At 36.5% G+C, this 16,075-nt stretch overlaps 2 pseudogenes; both read left to right on the top strand.

The window, feature by feature from the left end:
• The first annotated feature begins 10,568 nt into the window (after positions 1-10,568).
• Positions 10,569-12,945, top strand: LOC149226969 (protein RRC1-like; annotated as a pseudogene).
• Positions 12,946-15,392: 2,447 nt separating this feature from the next.
• LOC149226968 (large ribosomal subunit protein eL27y-like) lies at positions 15,393-15,822 on the top strand (annotated as a pseudogene).
• The last annotated feature ends 253 nt before the right edge of the window (positions 15,823-16,075 follow it).

Raw genomic sequence — 16,075 nt, 5'->3', positions numbered from 1 at the left:
CCATCAAGTCCAAAGGGGGAGATTGTTAGCATTATGATACAGGTGTTGTCCTTGATGGCAACTCACTCAGATGACATATCATAGTGCAGCAGGTCAAGAGCAAAGAATTAATGATCAGAGAGAGGTATATGCAGGTTCACCTTGATGAAAGTGCATGTACATGTGGGTTAGCAAAACAAAATCCGCGTATATGTACACACTCAGGTTCACAGAAGGAAAGGTGCGTACATGTTGGGAATCTGAGTTTTGGTCTGTGGTATTTGGTCCATGGTATTTGGTCCGAAGTGTTGACCCCAGGTATTGGGTCCAAGGTATTGGTTATACGTGGTTTTGGACCATGGTATTGAGAGAGGCCTAAACCTATATAAGGCCAAGTGGAGCAAGTGTGCAAGTGATGAATATCTGATGAAGTGTGAGATCTAGTTTGCTGGTTATGGGTTTGTGATGCTTTTCTTGATCTGAATCTAGGAGGCACCTATGTGGTTGATAAAGGTTGATGGACTAGGATCATGAAGAATAAAATGCATTATCATTATATGGTATGGTCATGAATAGATCTGAATACTGACACATGTTTTATCCTTTATATCTTATGTTCTTGGTATATCTGAAGTTCAAAATTGCAGCGAAGATATAAGTAATTATTTTTAGATATGTAGGCGGGTTATCTCTGGAAAAAGTGCATATACACATTGGTTTGACACAACCAAGTAGCGTATACATTATGAGATTTGATATTTGAGGTTGGTGGTGGTTCTGGTGGTTGTTGCAGAGTTCTGGGCTCTACTCTGTGTTCTGGTGATTGTGTTCTGATGACAAGGTTTCAGTGATTCAGTTGTTGGGTGATTCAAAATTAATATTGCAGTGGTGATTGTTTTGTACTTATAGATCCAGTCTAAAAATTTATGAAACGTGGTCCTTGGAAGAAAAGAGAAGGATGTATCCTTCTATAGGTCAGCTCCTATGTACTAGTACGTCAGCTAGTACAAGAGCTAAGCGGGTTGTAGCTCCCTTCTAGGAGAAGCTGGAGAATGGGAGAAGGTTGTAGCCTTCTACAGGTAGAAGCCTGTGTACTGGTATAAGACTACACTAGTACAAAAAGTAAAAAGAAGTTTCTCATTAAAAGAAGATAGAGATGAATTGCAACAAATGGTTTTCACCCACATTGGGTTTCCACCTTATATCATGGTGTTCATGTGTGCTTCTTGTGTGTGATGATCTATTCTGTTTACTGCACTTGTTTACTGTTTATATGGTTAATAATGTTCTTATGCACTCATTAAAAGATCGGTCAAATGAATCATAAGTTTACTGGATATACGCTAGTTTCATTAAACACAGTTTCGTATACATGCAGGTTGCCTTAACTGAAGTATCGTATATGAATCTGATAATGGAAATGAAAAGGTTATTGATTTGCTAATACTGATTCAGCCCCCCCTCTCAGTATTATTTCCAACAATTGATATCAGAGAAAGTCCTTCAGAAGAACCTTGATCTCTTGAAGGAAGATCCATCAGGATGAGTAATCACGAAACAGAGGGATCCATCAGACCACCAATATTCAATGGGAGCAATTTTTTCTACTGGAAGATAAGAACCACAGCATATCTACAATCACTTGGAACAGATGTTTGGGGAATCGTGGAAGGAGGATATACATATCCATCAGCAACTCCTATAGATACGACAGATAGAAAGCAATATGAACTCAATGCCAAGGCTGTTACTATCTTATTGGGAAGTTTGTCACAATCAAAATTTGTCAAGGTCATACAGTTCAAATTAGCCAAAGAAATATGGGACAAAATCATTGTACACTATGAAGGAGATGATCAGGTAAAATGTTCTAAGCTTCAAACTCTCAGAATACAGTATGAAACTCTTAAGATTCATAGTAATGAAAGCATATCTAATTACTTCCTGCGTATAGATGAGATTGTCAATTGTATGAGGAATCTGGGTGAAGAAATTAAGGAAGTTGTCTTAGTTGAAAAAGTTTTGAGATCCTTGTCTGCTAAATTTGAATCCAAAGTGTCTGCCATAGAAGAAAAGGAGGATCTGTAGAAAATCACTATGATGCAGTTTCATAGAATCATAACTACTTTAGAGATGAGAAAATGAGGACTATCAGATATGAGAGAAGCCGCATTCAAAGTATTAGCAAATGGAAAAGAAAAACTCAATGAATCAGGATACATTTCAGAAGAAGAATATGAGGTAAATTTTGTCAAGAATCTTGAACGGGGATCTGGAAGGTTCAAATTTAAGCTACCTTTCAAATGCTTTTCATGTGGTAGATGTTAGGGCCTAAATCTACCTCAGGCTAAGAAAGGCAGGTCTAGGTAACATCAAACCATGCTTAACCTAGTAGCTAGCCCTACTAGGTCGGGATAGGTCTCTCTCCTTATCAATCTCAGAAGAATATGGTCAATAGAGCTTGAGATGACTAATGTAAAGACTGAGTTTAGGTTAGGTATATGCTCAGAGGAGTTTGATTGAATTTAATTTTGGTTTGCTGGCTCAAATGTGAAAGGCATATTTGGGTCCAGGGAATGGACACAGTCTTGCAGAGATATCTATGGGGCGAGGTAGGAAAATGGTTTAGCACTTTGAATTAAGTGAGATGGAGAATCTTAAGACTTGTGAGGAGTTGGAGAGGGCATGAAATTCTTAGGGATCCTCTTCAAACAGTAGAAAAAATAAATAACTAAACAAACCCTAGGTAGAGCACTACAATTTCAATGAATTCTACCTTTATCCTTGTTTCATTTAGTTAAGATGAACAGAGAGAGATGATGGAATACATAAACACATGTAAAATTGCATTACATAAGGAAAAACAATACCAAATCAAGTTGCCACAAGAATCCCACAAAGTGCTGCAAACGCTGGTCTATTCCTTTGCCAAATTGCAGAGATGAATATACAATGATGCTCAAAGCATTTACAAGAGTCCAACCTTTTCCAATGACTGAAAAAGTACTAGATATAGGCCACAAAAAAATCATCCTAGCCTTTAGGGGTTTAGTTCATAAGTTTAGGAGCTGTTTCAACAAGATCTAAACTGAGAACTAAAAAGTAGGCAGTGGAACAACTTGCCTCTAAAAACTAGGAAACTGATTCATTCAGTTGCAAACTACCTTTTCATGATGAATCTACCTCCATGAGTGAAAATTTAGCATATTTACATCAAAATCCATAAAATCACATCAAATTACATAAAATTACATCATGAGTTTGACTATTAGAGAGATAAAATTCAAACTGAGACGAAACTAGGTGAAAAACAGAGTTTTTTTGGCCAAAATGAGAAAATTTCATCCTGTGCGCCACACTCCTATCCCTGTGCGTGGTGCCACTTTGGAGCTGATTTTGGAGGGATTCTAGTGCAACAAATTTTCTCCAAGTTGGCTTGTTGGAAAGGTATTCTTGTCTACTTTCCAGGACAAGTGGAATTTCTAAATTTTGTCTCCATTTTCCCCTCCAAAAATGAGTTCTCCCAACACTGCTTCCTATGTGGCCAAAAAAGGGCAGAAAGGTCATTTTTGAGGTGTTTTTAACCCTTTTGGAAGCTAAAAGCTTGTCAAAATTTCTTGGCCATGTGAGGGAATTCATAGTTTTCCATGAGAAATCCAAAAATTCTGAGATTTCCTCAAAACTAAGTCCCTAGCAAAAGCGCACACCAGGTGGCACGGTGCACCAGGCAGGAAAACCTGCCAAAAATTCAAAATTTACAAAAAGTTTCCCAAATTTCTTGAAATTTGGGCTGAGTGTCCTTCATAAAGTGTTGTGTTGGGCTAAGGAAGCCTCAGCCAAGATCTGAGGTGTATCTTGCTCTTTTCTCTTCTTCAATGCTTTCCTCAACTTGGCCTTTAAAGTCCTGATTCTTTCTTTGCAACTTTTGTTTCTCGCTAAGTAGTGGTAGGCCATGTGCCTCAACATGTTTTTCTCTTTGTTGGCCTTCTCCAACATCTTTTCCAAGTGTATGTTTATCCTCTCAAGCCAAGATTCACGATCAGCTTTCAATTTCTTGTTCAAGTGGTGTCGACTTAGTTTTCCTCGTCTTGGCAGCCTGCCGGTTTGCCCTTAGGTTTTAGAGCTCCATGATGGTTTGCTGATCCTCTAAATATTGTTCCTTTGCTCCAGATAGTTGATTATCCACTTGGATTTTTCTAGTTTGAGATACAAATCATGAATGTCATCTTGCTGCTCCTGAAAGATCTCTTTGAGCTTTGAACCCAAATCAGTGTCATCATCCTGAATGAGAATGAAATCTGCCTCTTGGCCTTATGAAAGCTAGCCTTGATAGAAGGCTCATAATTATCTCTATCTACCAGCTACCCCTTATTCCACTATTCACCTACATTCGAAATACCGGTTGCTTGAGCAATAGTCTCAGGTGTCAAGGTGAATGTCACACCTACCAAATTGACTTGGCCATCATGAAGATGAAGCATAAATAGTCTGGCCAGCTCATGGTGGTATTTGACTCTTTCCACCATCTCACAAAATTGGTACCAAGATTGATGTTGGAAACATGTGACAGCAAGAGGACAGGCCAATAGTTTAGCAAGTGAAGTAGGCTCCTCACGGTTATGTTTTCCACTCTTATGAGGTCTCCTTGGTGCATGGGTTTCTCTAGAATTGTCACTGACTATTTCCTCATTTCTATCATTGGAAGAATCGGACTCCATGTTTGCCAATGTTTGAGTTTTATTAAATGAGTATGAAGAGATTTTATGGTGTCAATAGGTTTTTGCTTCCAAAGATTTGAATACATGAGGGAGTGTGGAGGGAATGTGTATGAAGGGTTTTGGAAATGCTGCTGATAGGTTTTTGGGGAATAGAATGGTTTAGGGGATGATATTTAGATAGCAATTAGGGTTTGGGATAGTTGGATTAGGGATTTAGGGTTGCTAGTTTAAGGATATGGGGAATATGGAATGGGAAATATGAATGCAAAGGGAGGGAGAAAGTGAAGTGAGGGAGTGAGGAAGTTAGGGAGTGAAAATGATAGGAGTAGGTTTAGCAACAAAAATACAATTTGTAAACCCTATGCAATGGTTTTTCATCAAAATGCATCACCTCACAGGTGCGCTGTGCTTGCTCTGTCCACTGTGCCCCTTGTAAAGTTACATTGTGAACTGCTGTCCAGTGCGCCACGCTAGATGGGTACTCCACGCTCTAACCCAGGTGCGCCGCAACTGTGATTTTCTTTGTTTTGGCACAAAAATCGCTCTCTTGGGTTTTGAAATGGAAATGCTCTTGCTCTCCTTCACTTGTGAACACAAATGATCCTTCTTTGTCATGAAAGCACTTTATATAGAAATGGCTTTGATTTTTCACTCAAGAAAACCCACTTTGCTAATGTTTGACTTTCACTTTCTTTTAAAACTTTGTTTTGGCATTTTACTTGGTTTTTTGCCTTTGATGGACTAAATACTTTAGCATTTTGTTTCTTTTGCAGGAACTGGAATTGCAGAGGCTTTCCAAGGTGACCATGGCTTCCTCTAAAATTATTACATATGGAAAAAATGAAATTACATCAAATTTGTACATGAAACATAAGAAACTCTGTTTTTCCTCAAAACAGGGTTTTGAGGAAAAATCAATCACTGAACATGTGATTATTGAAATTATTGTTGTTGAGACTTTATTTGACATCCTCATGTGCCTTTTGACCATTATTGAGCTTTTAAAAGACGTTGAGGACAAACCCTAAACCTAATGAGACCTAAAACCCTAAAAATGACTTTTGCAGATGTAAAGACAAAAAATGACTGTAAATGACCTAAATGTATGAAACTGAGCCAGCAGGTAAAGAACATGAGGGAAAATTTATAATATGCCACTACCATCAGATGATCCATGACCCTAATGGAATGCAGATGATCGGATGAGACACCTAACATGCCATGCAACAAGATAATTTGATCACTGATGGAGGGATGAAGATACCGACACTAATAGTAGAGTTGGTCACTACACTACTAGATGCCCTCATAACAAAGAAAAGATGTCTGAAGAAGGTGATAGAAGTTATTATACTCATGATAAAAGGAATGACTCATCCAATAGTGATGAAGACATTAGACTTCTTATGGCATATGAAAATAAGGACGTAGAAATAGAAGAAGTTACCAGATTAAAAGAACAGCTGGAGACAGTAACCAGAGTAAGGGAGCAGTTGTAAGATGTAGTAAAAGATCAGAGAATAAGAATCCAGAGACTTGAATCTAAGATCCTCTCTCTAAAAGAAGATCTTAAAGAATAAAAGAAGCAGAATAAAGAATCTCTTGAAGAACAAGAACATGAAGTGGTCGAATTAAGGCAACAAGTGGAAGAAGGAAGAAAAGTTGAAGAAAACATAAGGAAGCAATATCTTGAAAAGGAAGAACAACATTAGGTTGAGGTAAATATCTTAAAAGGTAAATTAGAAGAAAAGGATAAACTACTATGATTTCAAGACAGTAGTAAGATTTTGGATGATATTCTTAGTAGTCAAAGATCCCATGCTATCAAAACTGGTCTTGGTTTTTATGAAACTATCGAAGGTGAATCTAGCTCAAAGGGTGAGGAAAGGAATTCTAATGTAAAATATGAAATGATCAATGAAGAGATAAGTGGTCAACCCCAACAACAACCAAGGAAAGAAATTATTCGAAGAAGATCTTGTCCTCCTAACTATGGAAGTGATAACCATTTATTTCCTCAAATGAATAATGTTGAATGCTATGTATGTCATAACTTTGGACATATTGCAGCTAGATGTAGAAGAAAAATGGGTCCAGACCATCACACAGAAAGATCATCACGCTCCAGGTACTTCAAGGGATATTGTTTTTCTTGCAATATGTTTGGTCACAAAGCCATTCACTGCTATAGGAGGAATATGAAACATGTAAGATGTTATGCATGTAACAATTTTGGACATAAAGTAAGCCAATGCAGGAGCAAAATTCGAAATCCAAAGCAAGAGGATCATACATCATCACAATTCCAGGTATTGAAGAAGACGGAATTAGAAACAGAAAGATGTGGCATAACATACTTAGCTGACATAACAGACACAATGGAAACTGAAACTGTAGACCTTTAGTATTCCAATTTGAATACGCGGATATTATGAAGATAAGTCATGTATATACATGAGTTAGAGGTTGTAGAGTTGCGTATATGGAGCTCTGAAGAAAAAGCAGTAGAACAGACTTAGGAAATGGTTCGGTCATGGTATATGATGGTTGGCATAGGCTCAGGGGGAGCATATGCTTCGAATAATGCATTGTTGGCATTATGGTTAGAAGTCTTTGATGATGCTGCTTATGTGGCTAAATGATACATCTGGCTGGTTGGTCAATAAAATGGTAATGCAAGTTACAGGGCTGGATGCTAATGCTTATGGTGCAGATCATATATGGTCTATGATAGTTGCTGATGACTATCGTGGTCTTGATTAGATTGTTGGTCTTTGATTTGTAACCCCACTATGCATGGGATGGATGATGTAATGTTTCTTATTTTTGAGTCATGTATAAACTTTTGGTACATCCCCACTTGGTTGGGTGGATGTGTCAAAAATGGTGTATCCCCACTTGGTTGGGAGATTGATGTATGTATAGAGTCATGTTATGCTTTTGCAGACCTTGCATGTGCTCAGGGGGAGCATGGAAGGATTGGTACATCTTGGCATGTACAAAGGGGGAGCTCAATCAAAGATTTTAGCAAGTAATCAGGGGAGTATGGACAACAGAATGTATATCAAGGAAGAGAATATCTTGGCCCACCCTTTTCCCTTGATGTCAAAGGGGGAGAGTGACTTGGTGTGGTTGTTGCCATCAAGTCCAAAGGGGGAGATTTTTGGCATTATGATACAGGTGTTTTCCTTGATGGCAACTCACTTAGATGATAGATCATAGTGCAACAGGTCAACAACAAAGAATTAATGATCAGAGAGAGGTATACACAGGTTAACCTTGATGAAAGTGCGTATACACGCGGGTTAGTAGAACAAAATGCACGTATACGTACACACACAGGTTCACAGAAGGAAAGGCGCGTACATGTTGGGAATATAAGTTTTGGTCCATGGTATTTTCATATTGGTCCATGGTATTTGGTCCGAAGTGTTGACCCCAGGTATTGTGTCCAAGGTATTGGTTCTACGTGGTTTTAGACCATGGTATTGAGAGAGGCTTAAACCTATATAAGGAGAAGATCATTAGGCCAAGTGGAGCAAGTTTGCAAGTGATGAATATCTGATGAAGTGTGAGATCTAGTATGCTGGTTCTGGGTTTGTGATGCTTTGCTTGATCTGAATCTAGGAGACACCTATACAGTTGATAAAGGTTCATGGATCGGGATCATGAAGACTAAAATGTATTATCATTATATGGTATGATCATGAATAGATCTAAATACTAATGCATGTTTTATCCTTTATATCTTATGTTCTGGGTATATCTGAAGTTGAAAATTGCAGCGAAGGTATAAGCAATCATTTTTAGATCTATACGCGGGTTCTCTTTAGAAAAAGGGCGTATACACGCTGGTTCGACACAGCCAAGTAGCGTATACATTATGAGATTTGATATTTGAGGTTATTGGTGGTTCTAGTGGTTGTTGCAGAGTTCTGGGGTCTGCTATGTGTTCTGGTGACTGTGTTTTGATGACAGGGTTTCAGTGATGTAGTTGTTGGGTGATTCAGAATTAATACTGCAGTGGTGACTTTTCTGTACTTATGGATCCAGTCTGAAAATTTATGAAACATGGTCCCTGGAAGAGAAGAGAAGGTTGTACCCTTCTGTAGATCAGCACCTACGTACTAGCACATCAGCTAGTACAAGAGTTAAGAAGGTTGTAGCTCCCTTCCAGGAGAAGCTGGAGAATGAGAGAAGGTTGTAGCCTTTTGCAGGTAGAAGCCTGTGTACTGGTATAAGACTGCACCAGTACAGAAATATTGTAAAAAGAAGTTTCTCATTAAAATAATATAGAGATGAATTGCAGCAGGTGGTTTTCACCCGCATTGGGTTTCCACCTTATATCATGGTGTTCATGTGTGCTTCTTATGTGTCATGATATGTTTTGTTTAGTGCACCTGTTTAATGTCTATATGGTTAATAATGTTCTGATGCACTCATTAAAAGATCAACTAATTGAATCATAAGTTTACTGGATATACGCTAATTGCATTAAACACAGTTGCGTATACACGCGGGTTGCCTTAACTGAAGTAGCGTATATGAATCTGATAATGGAAATGAAAAGGTTATTGATTTGCTAATACTGATTCACTCCCCCTCCCGCTCTTAGTATTATTTCCAACATATTAAACAAGGAAATAAAAATGACATGGATATATTTGTGTGCTCGAAGGAAATCCAACAATGGCTACGTGCTTTCTTTATCATGAAATAGTATTGAAGACAAATTTTAGTTCAAAAATTAAACTCTATTACCAATAGTAATGGTCGTGTTGGGTAAGGAAAGGATAAATTGAAGGTATCGAGGTCTAGCTCCAATGAATAGTTATCCTTGTCACTACAAAATAGAAATTTGTCATCATTTTCTTATCCAGGTAAAAAGAAAAGTGAGTTTGTATTTTTGCACTTGTGATAGTATATGAAAAAGTGAGCACTAGTGGAAATCAAAGTGTGTCATCTCATCATCCAACCTACACATAAAACATATATTTTCAATTGTTGACTATAGTGGAAATCAAATGTAAAAACTACTCAACTCGATCTTTACATGACATAGGCATAACGAAATAGTACAATAGAAGCATGCTAACTCATAAAAAGGAATAATGTAACATTGTTTCCTGCCACATAATTAGCATGTGTAAAATTTCCACATAATCCATTCAAAAAATGAGAAGAACTTATGGAAAAAGAACGTATCATTAGTGTTTTGTACCCTCTTTAACACATGTAGTCTGGGAAAGTAGAGGGGGACAAATTTAGTAGGATTCCAATTATGCATGGTATAAACACATAAATGTGGGAAAACACACCTGCCAATTCAAAAAATCCCACTCTAAATAATAGAACATGTTGACGATATTAATGATAAAAACAAAGCATGTATGAAGATCAAGTGCCTTTAAATTTCACTAAGATTCATATTCTCCATGTTTTCTAATTTTATGAAAACAATCAAGAATATCTTGGGTCTACAACTGAAAGACTACCATTTGTCCGCTCTAAAGATTAATTGAAAACTTACATAGTCCATAGGCTTTTCAAATCCAAATCTCAACATCTTACCTGTAGCTATGATTGCTCTAGTTTGGTATACATTCATTTTTGTTGGCCTGTTTGCAATCAATATTTAGGTTCTTTACGATTCCATAGGAACTGACCCATCCTAAAGGTAGGCTGAAACTTTACCTTTTTAAAGCAATCCCTCCTTCGAATATTTGTAACATGATTTGTTTCATGCTTGTGAAAAAAATATGTAGCTTTCACTGCAAGTAATAAATATTATAGACATATTTCCACAATAGTCTTGTTTATCAATTTGGAATACGTCTAAGTTCCCCCACTCATGAAATTAAATCTGAACACATGCATGAATATGAGAAATCCTCAACTGCAATTTACACTGCTAGAATGACTAAGAGAGTGTATCAAGAACACACCTTAACAAAGGGCCAAAGAGATCAATTTGAGGACATGATTCATGCTTTAACCTTGGAGAGAAATTAGATAAAAGAAGCAATGGGGTTTTCTCTAGATAATTTTGACGTAGCTGGAGAGTTAGTTGAGGTATGTACAAAGTCTTTGACTCTAAAGGAGACACCTATTCCAACTAAAGTTGCAAGGCTCATGTTACATTCTAATATTATTCACATAGTAGTGCTCCTGTGAAAAAATCTATTACATATCAGACAAGTTTGAAGCAAAATTTCCTGATATTATGGATTGCTTTAATGACTTATACCGAAACATTACTGGTCGGATTGTTGTGGAATATTTGAGGGAGAGAGTGATGAAATCTCTCCAGGTTTGGTCAGATTGGTTTCTATTTTCAAATGATTATGTGAATGGACTGAGAGCTGCATTTCTTTGATATGGAAATTCAAGTGTCCCTCCTTTTCATTCAAAATGTGGAGATGCCCCATCATTGAAGGGCCTTACATTATTGGTTGGATTACTGTGGAATATTTGAGGGAGAGAGTGATGAAATCTCTCCAGGTTTGGTCAGATTGGTTTCTCTTTTCAGATGATTATGTGAATGGAATGAGAGCTACATTTCTTTGATATGGAAATTCAAGTGTCCCTCCTTTTCATTCAAAATGTGGAGATGCCCCATCATTGAAGGGCCTTGATAGTTCTAAAGCAAATCTTACAGACATAATATATGGATTTGGTCCAAATTAGTATGTTTCTCTCGCAATCGGATAGGGAGAAAAAACTCAAGGATTGTTTAGTATTCCTCTTGTGGAGCTTGAAAGACACTGTAGGCAAAATGGTTTATATATTCACGGTGGTAGGGAGGTAATGCTTTCCCGATTTCTTAGCTTAGAAGAAGTAGAGAAGCATAAGAACTAAGATCAAGACGAGGATGTCAGGTATGGGTATAAATTTTCAATTAGAGGGAATCATGCTAGAGAAACTAATGCTTATTTAAAATTGGGATGGGGAAGGTGGAGCACAAGTGCAGAAAGAAAATCCATACTTGATGATGACAAGGACTATATGTCTAGATCTAGGAAAAAAATTCAGCAAGAATCATCTTTATGGTCACGGGTTGAGGAACATGAATCAGTGGATGCCTCTTGCAATGGAACTTTACCAAAATAAAATTGTGTGGTGGGGACCTCAAAGTCATCAATCCCACAGCCAAATACAAAACCTTTAACAACCTTCAAAGTGTACTTGTGAGGATGATGGAACTAATACAGAGGACAAGGTAGGGCTTAAGGGACTTGGTTTGAATTACTCTTCTTCTGGTAGTGATGACATATTTGGGGGTTATGGAAAAGAAGACAAGCAAGAAGTTATAGTGGAAAACATTGCTTCTACTCTTAATGATAGTGGAATGTATGAAGGTCGTAGGTGATTCTCCTTGCCTCTAGTATGCTACTTTATTTTGTTCATTTATATATATACCATCTGGTTTGATACTGTAAACATGTAATATCAAGCAAAATATACATCAATTGGAGGTAACACTCATGGAGTATCGCGAGTCTCTTGAAGAATGTGGAACTAAGAATGTTGAATAAATTGAAAGAAAATTATCTTCCACAGAAAGAGATTAGAAGTTGAATATGGGTTAATAGATCATGTGACTGATAAAGACACTATATAAGATTCTGGATACTACAGGAATTCAACTCACATGGTAGGTAATGCATGAAATTGTATATCTACTAGATTTCATTTGATTGAAGTGGGTTCCATACGAAGTCTCTGGTGCTTGGAAATTGCAGCTCATTTTAGGTCATATTTATAACAACTAGTATCTACATGATTGATATCTTTGTGGCTTACTTATTTTAATTTTTGATGGGTGCTACTAGAGAAATTTTCCCTGGAACAGAAGGCAAGGAAAGATGATAATAGGGATTCATCTTCAAAAAAATGTAGTCATAGTGGGAACCGTACTAAGATTCCCTCACATAGATTAAGTAAAGACAGGGAAAGAGAGGATTGTTAGAAGGGTTTTGATGGGGACGGGGAACGAGATCTTGATTCTATTTTCGTTCATCATGAAAGAGTTGGTAATAGAGATAGGCTTCGTGATTCTAATGTTAGAAGGGGGAGAAGGAGGAGCAATAATAGAGATCATGAAAATCATGACAGAGATAGGGACAAAGACAGGGACAGGGGCAAGGGAAGAGAGAGGGACATGGAGCATGATAGAGAAAGAGAGAGGGAAAAGGAAAGGGATAGAGATAGGGAAAAAGGAGCAAAAGAAGCTAGTAATTTATTTTAGTGTCTTCTGGTGCTAATATGTCCTCTCTGCATTTTTATTCGAGTTGTGATATCTATACAAGTAGGTAGTTTTCTTTCATTTTTAGGTTTAAAGAAATGTTTCTTTGCCTTGGAGGTTTTGGATTCAAGTTATATTTTATAGCCTGCATGATTAATGCAAAATTCCATTATTGAAATTCAGTTTGATGCAGAGTTGTCCCATAAGCATACTAAGGCAGTTTCAAAGTATAGAAGGTGACTTCTAACAATGTTTCATTTCTCATGTAATAGAAATTGATTCTGATGTGCATGCCTTAGAACCTTATATATGAAACAATTATTTTTTATAAGTTCTCTCATTTTTGAGGTGCTATTGATGAGTTTTCAACACACCCAAAATATACACACTTATGATGGTGATTATCTCCCCATGTTTCAAAGGATTTTGTTCTTCAGCTGGCTAGCCTTCTAACAGAGTATTCAAACTAGAAGAGAGTTTATGCAGTGTAGCATAACTATTACCATATTACATGTATTCTCTTTGTTGAACTCAGGGGTCATGGAAGTGAATCATTTGAAATACATCGTCATTATCTTGTGACTAAGTGACAGGTTTCATGGAATCTACTAAGAGACCTAAATTTAATTTTTCCATGATTGCAGGTGTCGTTGTTAGTGAGTGTATTTGATTGCTAGCCTCTTTCTTCCATTTTTATGTTTTCCAATTTAAATGCTTTGAAGGTTGTAAATCCTGTAGGAATTTTAGTCTCTTTTTAAGTGAAACATTTTTATATTTAATGAGTACATATACTGATAGACTCTACAAAAATGAGATTAAACACAAATATAGTGGTGAGAATTTGAAAGATGAGAATGCTTGTAATAGTTTGATAGGTGAGCCTAATTGTTTTATAATCAAGCCATGAAAAGATAATACTACATGCAAGGATGATTTGATTATAATAGTCATTAGTAAACACACCCTTTTTTACTAATGCTTACATGAATAACTCTTTCTTGCATTTCTTTGTGTGTTGATATGTTTCTCCTTTTTTTGTAATTATAAATAAATATTGAGAACATGCTTGAAGGGTAATATGGGAATATCCCCCTTATCCTCTCACAGGGGTGAATATAAACATATGATTAATATCATAAATTACTGTTAAACACCCCCGATTCTCAGCCAATGTTTGCATGAAGATAAGTCACCCTTCATATTAAAATTATATAGAGAATCATACTTCAATATTAATGACCATATATATGATTTTGAAATTATTATTAAAGGCTATCTTTTTATTTTATGCTTGGGCCTTCTTAATGTGTTAAAAATCCTTGACGGCATGTGTAGACTTCAAATCTGGTTTGTAATACCTTCGAAAAAACTTTGGTTGCAATTGTCAAATCATCTTGAAATAATTTTGTTTAGATTCACCTGGACTAGCTGGAGAACATCAAATCAATCTTTAGCTTTACTTGAATGATGCATCAAAGCTTTGGATGAAAGAAAAAATATTTTATAAATATATTGATTTTGAATCATCATACCTTCAATTATTGACTGTATACTTTTTTATCTAGGTGGATACCACCATGTTTACCACAAAAGGTATAAAGAGTCCAGAGCATGAGAAAGACTCAACAACAAATTACATTGCTAGAAGGACTAGGGTAAGCACCATATCATCCATTGGGATTGGTTTTTTTTAATACTTTATTAAAGGTCATTTCAATATTTTTGAGACATTGACACCCATTGAATTTTAGTGATGTTGAACTTCACCAAATATTCATAAGGGTCAACATCTGATCAAATTTATTTGAACTTGAATTTTTAACAACTTTCTGCCCTGTTGTTTCTGATTTGTAGTTTGATGTAATTGTACTAGAGAGTGGATTAGGAACGTGCCTTAATAGAGGGCCAAAGAGATGAATTTGAGGACATGCTTCGTGCTTTGACCTTGGAGAGAAATTAGATAAAAGAAGAAATGGGGTTTTCTATAGACAATGTTGACACAACTAGCAAGGTATTATTGTCATGATGATGATGTAGTTGTGGGCTTTATCTTGTCTCTTGGTTAAGAACTTTGACAACATCATTTCTTTACAACTCAATTGGTTCCTTGCAGTCACTGTAGGTAGTTGAGGTACTTATAGAGTCTTTGAATCTAAAGGAGACACCTATTCCAACTAAAGGTTCAAGGCTTATGTTATTTTATGATATTCTTCACAATAGTAGTGCTCCTATGAAAAATTCTTCTGCATATACAACATATTTTGAAGCAGCATTGTGTACTATTATGGAAAGATTTAATGACTTATACTGAAACATCATTGGTCGGATTACTGTAGAATATTTGAAGGTTTGTATGTTTCTAATATCTATATCATAATAAGTTTAAAGAAGAAGAAGAAAGGAGGCAGAGAAGAGTAAGAGAAAAAGCAGGTGGAGGGAGATAAGTGAGAATGGTGAAGTTTATGAAGAAAAGCAAAGTTTTCATTCTTCTGCAGGGACGCTTCAAAGGTGGAAAAGTCATTTTCATTAAAACCTTCAACAATGGCACTATTGGATGAGCATATGGCCACTACCTTGTAGCGGTATCGCGGAATACCCTAAGAAGGTCATTAGAAAGGAGTCTGCAAAGAAAACGACGAAGAAATGAAGGTTGAAGGATTTCATCAAGGTTGTTAAATACAATCACATCATTCCCACCAATTATAGTTTGGATGAGGATTTGAAGAATGTGGTTACATTTGATAAACTGGAGACCCACGATCAAAAGGTGGTGGCACTAAAGGGAGTAAAAGCTTCCTTTGAGGAGAGGTTCAAGGCAGGGAAGAATAGATGGTTCTTTACAAAACTTAGGTTTTGAGATTCTCATTTTTTAGAAGTACCATGTTATCACTTTCAAGTTTTTATATTTTGATCATTTATAGTGGCCTTGGTACCATCGTAGTGTTTGTAGTTCTTGGACATTTTATAGCTGCTTGAGAGTTTTGATAGGAAACTTAATGCTAATCTATCTTATACTTACCATTTATTTGACACTTTTAGATTTGATTTAGATTCTCATTTTTGAGAAGTACCATGTTAGTAGTTTCAAGTTTTTATATTTTGATAATTTATAGTGGCCTTGGTACCATTGTAG

This window comes from Pinus tabuliformis, chromosome J (genome assembly GCF_031772625.1).
Source record: "Pinus tabuliformis cultivar Carrire ecotype Pingquan chromosome J, CPIR1, whole genome shotgun sequence".
Lineage (NCBI taxonomy): Eukaryota > Viridiplantae > Streptophyta > Pinopsida > Pinales > Pinaceae > Pinus > Pinus tabuliformis.
Note: the sequence above shows the minus strand (reverse complement) of the source record. Positions and strands in the feature narration are given on the sequence as shown.